The sequence below is a fragment of the Melozone crissalis genome, unplaced genomic scaffold, assembly GCF_028551555.1.
Source record: "Melozone crissalis strain CALT ecotype California unplaced genomic scaffold, PUWL_Pcris_2 ptg000045l_1, whole genome shotgun sequence".
In the NCBI taxonomy this organism is placed as follows: Eukaryota; Metazoa; Chordata; class Aves; order Passeriformes; family Passerellidae; genus Melozone; species Melozone crissalis.
This window is the reverse complement of record NW_026535823.1, coordinates 25,658,713-25,670,987: the sequence shown is the minus strand read 5'-3', so window position 1 is coordinate 25,670,987 and position 12,275 is coordinate 25,658,713.

Sequence of the window (12,275 nt, the reverse complement as noted above, 5' to 3'; positions counted from 1 at the left end):
TGCCACACCAAAGACCTTTACTGCAGAGCTGCAAACCAGTTATAGGAACATGAAATGCTTTGACTTCTTCACTAGGGAAACATTAATCCAATCACAGGTTATGTCCATTACAGACTATGGCAATACTGTATACAGGAATTCCCAGGAGAAGGTTCTACAAAAATTGGAATCTCTCTATAACCATGTTATGAGATTTACTGGTGTGGATAAAATGAGCAGAGTTAAAATTACCAGGCTGGCTATCTCTAAAAGACAGGTGAAGTCTGCTGGCTATCATTGCTTCGCAATATTACAAATGGAAAAGCCCTGAAGTAATTGAATAACACCTCTGCTGAAAAAACCTGTGAACTGCTATAACCTAAAGATAGACTGCAAGGAAACAATGTAGGTACAGCATCCAGTTAAAAGGAAAAAGATGCTTTCCTTACCTGGTGCAGGAAGATATCGCAAATGCAGGTACAGATTCTCTCTTTGCCTCCTAGATTGTGTGTGTCTATGTGTGTGTGCTCTATGTATTTGTGTGTGTGTTCGTGTCTATCTACCTCTTTCTTTGCACATAAAAATGAGTTAAACCAGGTTCCTCAGCAGCCAGGGGAATGGTGCTGGATGGGAATGATACATAAGCAGAGCTCGCTATGTTTCTTTTTCCACTGGAGGCTGCTGAAAACAATTGGCATGGCTAGCAAAGGACCTGGTTTCCATCCCCTAAAATCTCTCTGTCCTTGTGCAGAAAAAAGATTTCAAACCACTTTGCCAGAGTTGATGGAAGTTTTCCCTGTGCTTCAGCATCAGTATTCAGTGATCTATAACCACAGTTTAGCAGCAAAGAGCAAGTTCCCTGGCTCCCTGCAAACCCAGGGCTCCAAGGATGGAGCTGCTGTGGCCGGGGCAGCGCACAGCCCCTCAGGGGGAGGATGGGCACAGCCTGGCCACTGCCTCCACATCACCCTGAGAGCAGAGTGACCCTCAGCAGCACAGTGACCACCATGGCCTCGTCCCTTCCCTGCAGGTGAGTGCTCTGGGGACTGGGCGTTTGTGGTGCGAGGGGATTTCAGGGCAGGCCAACACCCTCCTGTGGCTCTGCCTGGCATGGAGCAGCTCCTCTCATAACTCATGTTCCTCCCCATCTGGTGGCTCTGAGCAGAGATCCAAGGGCAGCAGCGTGGCTGTCAGGGGCTGTCACAGCTGCCCAGTATGGGGAGGTGTGATTTATTTCACATCTCATGCACTGCTCCATGGCAGAGCAGCACACGTGGAAGGATGGAATGCTTTGGAGTGATGCTCAGTATGGGGAGTGTGATTTATTTCACATCTCATGCACCCCTCCATGGCAGAGCAGCACACGTGGAAGGATGGAATGCTTTTGAGTGCATCTGTAGGGCTTTGAATCCTCCTGTGGGAGGAACACAGGGGAGACTGGGAGCATCAGTACTGATGGGCATGGATGTAACAGATATTTTTCTTTTTCATTATGTCTTTCATCAAAAAAGTCGGTTATTTTTGAAAATGTTTTAAAGAATCCAAATTTGTGAAGTATAAAAATGCTGTTTTTCCAGTAAAGCTTCAAATTTACTGTCTGGAAGCAATGGGAACAGAAACCAGCCAATTCAAACTGCACTACCAATAGCCTGTGTATCTGAAGGAAGGTTTTATTACCAGCTAGGGTTTGGAAGAAAAGAGTACTAGAGCAAGTTATGCCATTGGGGATGAAGTCTTTCTGACAGCCATAAGGGAGCCAATATCCTACTGTGATTCCCTGTTATGTACACAAAATTACCCTGGGTATAAAGAGCCCCCTGTTCATTTTGCACTTTTAGGGTTGTTACCCCTGATACTTTCAACCAAAGCAGCCTGAACAAACGCTGAGGATTTGTACTTTTTTCCCTTTGGTGCCAGGTGAAGACAGGGAAGTTTTTGGGGTTGCTCCATGCATGTATTGCTAAGATTGATGAGGATTGTTCTACAGCATTTAGGGCCCATTTTAAGGCTGGGTTAATAAATTTCCAGAGGTGTGATTATTTTAGGCCCTGAGCATTATCCTTGTTGTGTGATGCCCCTTCCAGAGCTGCCATGAGCACTAAATCTGCTCGCTGGCGTTCACAAGTCTGAAGGCTGAGCACAGCCCTGCAGGGAGACAGCAGGCTCTTGGTGGGGATGTTGTTTTCTGGCAAATTCATGTTGTACTTAGCACTTAATCATTTCTGTGTCCCCTAAGGCAGAGTTCTTCTCCCTCTCAGTCGGTCACAGCCCTGTCACGCTCCCAAAGAGTTTGAGCAGCTGATGCTGAGTCACCAAGTGGAAAACACAAAGTATGTCTGAGGAGTCCTGACTGAGAAGTGGGAAGAAGAGGGTAGAAAAAAGTGGGAGAAGCAGAATTTAACTTTAGCTGAGGAAACTGGTTAGAGCATAGAGGTACTCTTCAGCATGGGAGTCTTGAGTCCTCCCCTCTTCTCCCTTTTTTGGCATGGGAACATGGGTCTCACAGAGCTTGTGATTCAGCCTCCAGGAGATGAACCTTTGGTCTTTTTAGGCGAAGACGCATTTTGCTATTTTTAATAAAGCCAGGATTTTAACCTGGAAATCTTGACTGCAACTTTTAGCTCTTCTACGGATCAGATACTGCAAGATTTAGGATAAGGTGAGGAATATTTATCTCTGTGATTCATGTCTGCCATCCAAACCCCCATGAATTTTACCTCATACTAATGTTTCCTTATATATCATTTTTTCCATGTGAGGAAACACCCATTTCTCACATGGTGGTCCAAGTCTCAGGCAGATAAAGTGAGCTGAAGCAGGACAGAAGTGGGTCACAGAGCCAGAGAGGGAAGTGAACGAGGCTCCATGGCTTAGTCACAGCAGCCAGTTGAGTGATGGCCATGGGTGCTTGGCTAAATCATCACAGATGCTCCCAAGGCAGTGTTGGCAGAGAGTAAGCAGTAATTAATAATAACTGTTAAATGCAGACATTTCATACCTCTCAACCTTGAAACAGGAGAAGGAGTTTTGCAGAATATTTCCTTTTTACTCACTCTCATGCTTCATGTTCAGTACACCCTGTTCCTGAACCGAGCTGTCATTCAGACATCCTGACTTCCCAAGCCATTCATCTGAGGATTTCTGCCTGAAATGGCTGTAAGAATCAGAGTCCCCAGGTTATCATTTAGTTCTAAGTCCGTGATATAATCAGGAAATCTCTGAGATGAGAGTCACACAGAGAAATACCCTAGAAACCCCCATGCCACTTCCTTCAATCGGTGCAGGTGCCAACTTTTGCAGTTAATTTTTCTTGCCCAGGATATATTTGATTTTAAAAAAAATCAAGATTTCCTAAGCATCCTCACTCAACTTCAACATATTTTCACTCTTAATATATGCATGTAGCCCAGAATAAACCCCAAAAACTAAAAAAAAAAAAAAAAAAAAAAACCAAAAAACCACAAAAACTTCATTTAGGTATTGCAGATAGGTCCTGAGATGGCGACCTGGAGTAGTTTTGCCATGAATGGCCAGTTTTGCTATGTCCTGCCTCATGATGCAGGGGAGGCACAAGGCATAAGAGGGACAGAATGATGGTGCAAAAATAATAATAAATAAATAAATAAATAAATAAATAAATAAACTTGGTCATAACCAAGTTCTCCTTCTCCAAGTTCAATCTGGTGCAACTGGTATTTGAATGAAATTATTTGCAGGTACAATGCCATTTTAAACAACTTACACTCTACTTTTCAAATTTGTATTTGATTTAAACCAGCCCATGTGTGGGTTGGTTTAAGAAAAAAAAAATTAGGTTTTTCTTGATTTAGAAAAATGGTGACAATCTGCACAGTCTGAGGGCAGAGGTGGAAACCCAGCCCTGTTCTGAGCAAGGTTCCATGCAGCATGGGACATGCCAGGTCAAAAGGAGGGCATGTTCTGGGAAGGGGAACATGTACTTGGAAATCACCAAGGGCCATCAGAACAACTAGTGCTGTCCAGGGTAAATCTGCCTGACTTTTGTTCCAACCTCCTCACCATTTCAGTGTCCAGATGCCTGCCCCTGGCTGTCCCAAAGCATCTTCCCCTGGCCCTGGGAAGATGGGAGTGCTGTGTGCTCCTGGACAGGGCTTTAACCAGAGGAGCTAAACACCACTAACCCCTTGCTGCTGCCTGCCACAAACTTAACCAAACCCAGCAGGAAGAAGAGGGATGGTTCTGGTGAAACCCATACACAGACAGAGCCAGGGCTGCTCGCTGTGAACTGGGAATTTCTCCATCCCATCTGGACCAGCTGTGGCATCAGAAAAGCAGTTCAGCCACAAACCAAGCCACGAGGCCATCACTCATCAGCACACAGCACTGATGCTACTGCAGAATAGCAGGAAAGGCTCTATCCCCATCTACTTTTAAATCATCAAGCTAATAAGTACCCTGGATGATAAGATGTAATCTTTTAAATGCAGTATGGATTTCTTCCCTGAATTATGCATGATAACATCTTTAGGCAAGAGAGGTTTTTTTTTTTTCTCTCCTAGAAGAGAAATCTTGTGGTGGTGGTAATCACTGTTTTACAACAGGCTCACCTGGGAAAGGCTCCCTATAGCTGGGCAATCTCTGCTGACTTCCTGGGGGTGTGGAGCCCTTGGATGGTGCTAGAGCATCTCCAGGCGATGGGAGGCTGCCACACCCACTGGTTCCACAAGCTGGGACTGGTCTCCAAGCAAAAGGAGCCTGTCGAGGAAGATCAAGAGGGGAAAAAAAACCATGAACACTGAGATTTCAAAGGTGACTGGGCAAAATCAGATCACATCTGGTCATATGCAGTCCCTGTCTGGGCCTCACTGGTTCCTCAGGGGGGGAATGGGGACCACATGCTGCACAAGAGGCAAAGGGCACAAATTAAAACAAATATATGAAATTCCACCTGAATGCAAGAAAATTCTTTTTAACTATGAGGGTGGTCAAGTGCTGGAGCAGGCTATGGAGTCTCTATCCTTTCAGATATTCAAAACCCAGCCAGATAAAGCCCTGGGCGACTCTGTGTAGGTAACAGCCTGAGCAGAGAGCCTGGACACAGTGATCTCAAGACCCTTTCCAACATCATCCATTCTGTGATTCTGTTTTCTGTTTCTTATACATGATTTTGACAATTTTACTGGCCATTTCTCAACAATTACACCATTTTGCAGGGTAATAATATCAATATTTAGCTCTCATGCAGCATTTTTTCCTCCTTGACCTCCAGTGCCTTGAATGAGGGTTGTAGTTCACAATCCCCATTGATCAGCTGAGGCACCCACAAACCAAGGGATTTCCTTAAAGACATTCAGGAAAATTGGGGGCAAAGTGACCAATCTCCAAAATGTCACCTCCCGTTCCCATATTTATGTTTATAATATAAATATTATAAAGAATATTTATATTATTACCACTGCAATGCCTGTGCAAGTGACATTTCCAGGGAAATTTCTAAGCACCCAGTGGCAGCAGAGGATGAAGGTTCAGGAGGCAGCACTCTGTTCACAGATGCAGCCCTCGGACTGCAAATCCCAGCAAAGGAAAGATGTTTCTGTGTTTTGCCAGGGAGCAGTGGTGCAGGCAGCCCTGCTCCGCTGAGCTCAGCTGAACCACAAGCAGGCAAGCTGGTGCTCCAATGGAAATGTATCCACAACTGGTAAAAACAGGCTTTACCCACCAGTGCTTCAAGCTACGGGTCAGGTTTCTGTGCATCACGTAATTTTTTTTATTATTTTTTTCCCAGTGTCCTGGTGTCAGATTTGGCCAAGCTGCAATGCATAAAAACCAAAACATTTTTTCTTAATGGTACAATTATTGCCAATCCTTAGAGACTGATGTTTGTAACAGCATCAAAATAATTTTACTAAAACTGACATTGCTGTGATTTTGCATCTCAATGTATTTTGATCTATAGGCAAGTACACCTTAAAAAAAAATAATTCTGATTTATCTGATGGATAGTGAAAACCAGACAGAAGAGCAGATGTGTGTGCATGTCTACAGACACACAAGAACTGAGCTCCCCTTTAAGTACTTGCTTAAATCCCAGGTCCTAACAAATAGGAATGATCTTGTTACTCCTTTGGTGAGCTGAATAAGTACGTGGACTGTGTTTGTATGGAGCAGAGGAAGCAGGCAGTGGCCATTTATGGACGATTAATCACAGCCATGTATTCTTTATTTCCTATTTAGGGGTGATACAGTGGGCTGAATTCTAATCAGCTCTCTCTGTTGCAGGGTTTCATGTTTCTGCTTTCAGCAGTTAACACTTTAGAGATAGCTGAAGTTAAATGAGCAGAATGGCTATGGATTGGGATCCAATGTGTGGGCTCCTGGGAAGTTACACTGGAAACGGGTGCAGATAATAACACCTCCTAACAGTGAGCTGAGCCCAACTAAAACCACTTCTGATCCCAGATATTCACTCACTACCTAATAAGGTTATGAAAACCAATGCAAAACAGAACAAAATGCTTCAACTGGCACACAGGGAACATTCCCACTTGAAGGTACTTTACAGCTGGTCAAGTGGGATAGTGGTAAGCAAGTGGGAAAGGGAAGTTCAGCCTTGTGCCCCACTCATCAGCAATTCCTCCAACAGCAGGAATGCCTACAGATGAACACAGGGTTTTAATGTTTTCTGAACAGGTTATTTGGTAGGTAAAGCTGGATTTTTTTAATGGTCAGGACTGGAAACTACCCCTGCCTGGAGGGGCAATGCTGCCCTCCCTGGCCTCTGACTCTGGTGTAGTTGTAGTTCAAAGGACTGGCAGACCAAGTGCCCCAAGGTTTCAGGCAAAGCTCAGGAAAGCTCAGTCAGGAATTGTTGCACAAATGATTCCTCCATTCTTCCTTGTTTTTTATTTTAAATAAGCAGTATGTCAGAACACTCTTCAGCAGAGACACAATCTTCACCCCTTAGTTCAAGGAGTGGAGAGAGGAATAATTTTAACAGAGCCAGTACCTCTTCCCCTTGCACGATGCTCAGTTTGACCTTTCCAGCACTACAGTGGTATTAAGATAAGAATCATGTACTGTACCCTGACCTCAGTCACACCACAGCACACCTGAATTTGGAGTCAGTCCACTCAAGTAATTAGAATTGACTGGGACTAAGGTTGGTGCAGGCAAGTGTTTGATATTCCTGGCATCTGCAGAGCAGGCAGTCGGTGGGATCCATTACCTCAGCCACACCTGCCCTCGGCGCCGCTCACAATGTGTTTATTACGCGTGGCACTAATCGCACAGCAGGAGATTAAACTGGAGAGCTTTTAAAAGGCAAATTGGCCTTTTACATCCCCTAATTTGGAATGGGGGCCAGATTGCTCTGGATGATTTAGATACCTAACTCAATCAATGAGTGTGAGACATTGAAATGCCTTTGGAAGGAAAAGAAAAGAAAAACCGAAACAAAAAAAAACCCTGCAGTCTCTAATCTTTAAATTTCATCTTTAATTTTGGAGTGAAATTGGTGCTTAGAAAATATATCTCAGGGAGGGCAGGGAAAGAAGAGTCCATTGAGCAAAAGTGAAATCTCACTGAGCCAGGGACTGTCATCAACCAAAAGAGGAGATGGGAAATTAGCACACAGCTCAGGCTGGCTCACTCGCAGGAATACACTGACAAAATCCATGCAAGCAGATGATGCCATCCAGCCCCTGAAAATCTAAAGTCCTTTAAAATTAGGGCCCTAGGTGAGAGATACTTTTCCAGGCATTAAGACTCTGGCAGCCCAGCCAAAGTACAAGATCAAGAAAATAAATTTGAAGGAGTTACTTTATTACAGATAACAGTCCTTTTCCCAGATAGCCACGCTTCAGTTAAACTCACTGAACCAAAGGCCACGTTGCAATTCACTTGGGAAAAACAGCTTGGACTAAGATATGATACAGGACAAGAAAAATTAATGATTTTGAGACATATCATCATAGGAAGAATGTGAGGAAAGTTTTTGATCTTCTTTTATTGGGACTCTTGAGATCTCCTCCTGGGCTACTATTTAAGACCCAACATTTTTTGTGCTGCTTGGATGCAGCTTCCATAGCCTAGCACAGAAAGAGGCCTCTGAAAAGAAAGCAGCACTATATTCTGCCATATGCAGTGGACCAAGTGGAGAAGAGCCACATCAACAGTGGGTGTTATACAGCAGTGGGAAGAATTTAAGTGATTTTCAAGAAATGACAATTCAGTCCACAAAGGGGCTTGGGGACATGGAGGCTTGAAAGATTTGGAGGAAAAATAATGGAGCTTTGTTTTAAAGTCAGCTCGAGACTGCAGAAAACCACTCTGAAATTACCTGCTGGCTTCAGGTTATCGTTGTGTTGAGAAGGAGAGATACTTCAGCTGTCTATTCAGGGGCTAGTGAAAGATCTCAGCCTTCAGAGCTGCCTCTTTTCAGCACTGCAGGTAAGTTGTGACAAAAAAGATGGGATTTACAGAGGGAGAAGTGCCGTTGAAGTGCAGTAATGGAGGTAATAAAGACTTTCCTCCTGAACACACAAACAGGATTTCCTACTCACTTGACCAGCCTGAGAAGAGAAATGCTGCTCATTTGGACACATTTGTCTGAGTCTAAGTAAGAACACACCTGTGTGTGCATGGGCAGTCTGGGGTTAACAAAAGGTTTCTGTCAGTTCCCAAGCACTGCCAGTTTGTCCTCTGCTACACCTACAAAATGTGAACAGCATGGAAATTAAGATCTACTCATGAGCAGTAACTTAGCTCTTTTATGTAACATGCTGCAATGAAGATTATAAAAGCTACCTTCACAATTTCCAAGTCCAATTCTTTTTCATTTTGCCAGGAATTAAATTTCAGATCCCAAATGCAGCTTTAAAATCTGAGTTTGTAGGTCAAAAATATCAGAGAGGTTTGTAACAACTTCCTCCTTGCCACAGGCTTTGTCCACAGACACAGCTCAATGAAATGTGACTCCAATGATGGCTGCAGACCAGTGACACACATTGTGACTAATCTAAGCTCTGGGACCACAATCCAATGGATTTGAGAACCCACAGCAGGGGGATCGAGCTAGAGGAACATGTACAGGCCAGTCTTAATGCAGGAAAGCTTCATCCAGTTGCTCTTGTTACTCCATTTTACCGTATTATAGCAGTTATTTGATCTCCAAGAGCTCGCCCATGCAAGATTCAAAGCCAGCCAGCAAAATTCCTGTCCAACACTCAGGTAAATGAATATTAAATTCAGGTGAATATTTGATTGCCCAGTGTGGCAGGCAGAGGGCTCAGACAATGGGGAAGGTTGGAGTCAGTCACTACAGCAAGACTCTGGGTTGGGATGATCCCTATTCTAATTCCCTTCTTGACCTCTAAAGTATTTTTTCTTCTTTTTTTTTTTTTTAGTGCTGTTTCTATCTACATCAATGTTCACAGACATCAAAACCAGCTAAGAATAGACTAAAACCTGAGCTAGTCCAAGTTACCAGGTCAATGAAGACACAGTTCAAGATGGCAGCATCATGGCCTGTGCCCAGGTGTCGACTGGAAAGAAGGCAGAGAAGGAACTGTATCTCCAGTCTGCTGAGATTTGTGCTCCATCAGGCCTTTGCAATCATGCCTTGCATCATGGCAGCACAAGTGTGGTCCCTAAATTCCAACTTTTTTAAGATAAAGGTACTACCAGGGTTACTTTTTTGGAAGCATAAAAATTTCAGATTTAGATTGATGCTCTTTTTTATTTTGTGATCATAGCTAATTAAAAAAAATAATAGAAACATATACAGATCCAAAAGTTTATTAGAAAAGAAACATTTCAGTTTAATTATGCCACTGTGTTGTGTATGACACAAAGCCCACTGAAATCTGAATATTTGATGATCTCTGGAATTTGACTAAGAGCTCTTCAGCCTTAGGGAGAAACTTGACAATTACTAATCTACATATGCTGACAATATCAGGAGCCCCATGAGGGTCTTTAATTGCTCTGTAAACTTCAAACTGGAGTGTTCTTCAGTAGGACAAAACAAGATGCTGCATTCAAGCTAAAGAAGAGTGGTAGTTGACATGTTTATTAAATATTCCCAGGCCCTGAAGGATTGCAGGGTTGAAGGTTCTCTGGATAGAAGAAACTATAAACGCAGCATCTGATTTGTTCCAGACAGAATAATTAAGCATTAATGCTCAGGTGCAGCTACAGCAGGATGGATCCAGGTGAACTTTCTGGATTTCCACAACTCCAAACTGTTTTTCCATTCTCTTGCTTCCACAGCCCTTTTTGCTACATTTGCTTATGCTTTGTGACTGAGCACATGGAATGTCTGCGTGATGTGAACAGAAGTGGGCGATGAGTTCTATAAGGTGCTGACCTGAGATTTTTGAAAGCAAAATGTGTGACATTTGCCTTACTGTTACTTAATTGGAGGCAGTGAGTTTTTTCCATGTATCTGGCAAGGGAGGGACTTTTGTCCTCCAAGATACCTTCAATACAGGGCCTGAATTTTTGACAGAAATTTTAGTACGTCTGGCTCAAATGGCAGCTGCAGGAAAATGCATTGTTTCATAGGAGAACTGATGGTTTCCTATTCTTTCCCTTTAATTTACAGCTTGACACAAGCCCACGCTTTGATGCTGGAGGTTACATGTGTGTTATGGCCAACACAGAAGGTTATTCTAGCTCATTCTCCTGTTGCTGCATTGACTTTGATGTTTACCTTGTACGTTGTCAACATAATCACCAAGCAAATTCTGATTGCTTCATTTCTCATTTTATTTCTATTTCAGGAACGTGTAGAGTTTTCCTCCCACTGCTGGGAAGGTTCATTACCTCTGCTGAACTGGCCATAGTTCGTGGAGAAAGAAATAACATTAACCCCTCCAGAAGCCACCTAAAGCAGCAGAACTGATCTTGGAGAGGGCTTTTACAAAGTGTTTCATCATTTCTGGGGAGCAGAAGGAACAGACAGAGCTTGGATCACAACCCAATGGGATGTGTAGCACTTCCCATTAGGGAAACACCTTGCCTTGCAATGAAGTTGATCAGGAAATAATAGGATGGAGTAAATCCTGAAGGTCCCAGTGCCAGCTTCATTCTGGGCTCTAGTAACACAATCCAAACCTTTCAGTTTGGGATGGGAGAATGTTATCGACACAACACGTTAAACAACCTTAACTCCAGTGAGCAATGGCACCAGTAAAACACTTGTTTATTAGCAGAATGCATCTGATCTCAAAGGCCTGCATGACAAGTTCATTACATATCAATTTAATTAGCTGATTTACATTTAATTTACATTTCAATTAATGTCTTTAGCAACAAAACGTTGCCTTAATAGGGTAATTGCCTATTAGGCAATATGTAAAAGAATAAATAGTTGCATTCTGAGGAAGAATTCCTATTTTCAATTTTTTATTACCATAAATAACCTAAATAATTATTGCTCTTAAGGGGCCATGTCCCAGCTCCCTTCTGGGCCTAATTATAAAGACTTAGTACCTCATTAGGCAAAATGGTTTCAGAGTCACAGAAAAGCATTACTCTAATCGTGACTCATTAGTTTCGACAAAAGAGGGGAAAACTGCAAAAGTCGGCAAATTTTGCCATATTAGTCTTGTGGTTCATAAGCAGAGGAACATTTGAGAAGTGGCTCTTACAGCTGTGTAGGCGTTTCTGTCATGAAGTCCTGTTTTCAGAGGGGTTTTTTTGTTAACTTTGGTCATTAAGAGAGAGTCACGTCCAACTGGAAAACCTGGCACGTGCAACCCTGGTGTGGAGCAAGAACTTGAGCAAACTTTTGGGTTTCTGCTCATCTTTTCCCCTCATGGCCACGAGCACAGGTGGCTTGGTTTGACGCTGTAATGTAGGGTTCATCTTCCACCATGCCAGAAGAGTTGCTTTCAACACCGTAATATATTCCAATGCACTGAAAATGGACAAATGATTTATAGGTTTTATTTGAATTCAATGGTGTTTTATCACAGTGTAAAATTTACTGCAGGCTTGGGTGTGACCAAGTCTGTAACTTCACAGCTCTCAGTGTTGGATCTACTGATGTAAAGCACTGAACTCATACATGCTCACCCTGATGGTTTAAATTTGTTAAAAAATAACATGGAAGGTTTGGTGTAGTGCTGATGGCGTTTACGCTACGTTAGGCATCACCTCTCTGTGCTAAGCTAACATGACACTGGATCCAGAATCCTCTGTTCCTCTGGCAGCCAGTGTGAAGCCAACACTAGAGCACCAAGCTGGCACCAGGTGCGTGTCAGAAGCTCTGGCTGATTTGATGGACATGTCTGTGCTTTGTTTGGATGAAGTTT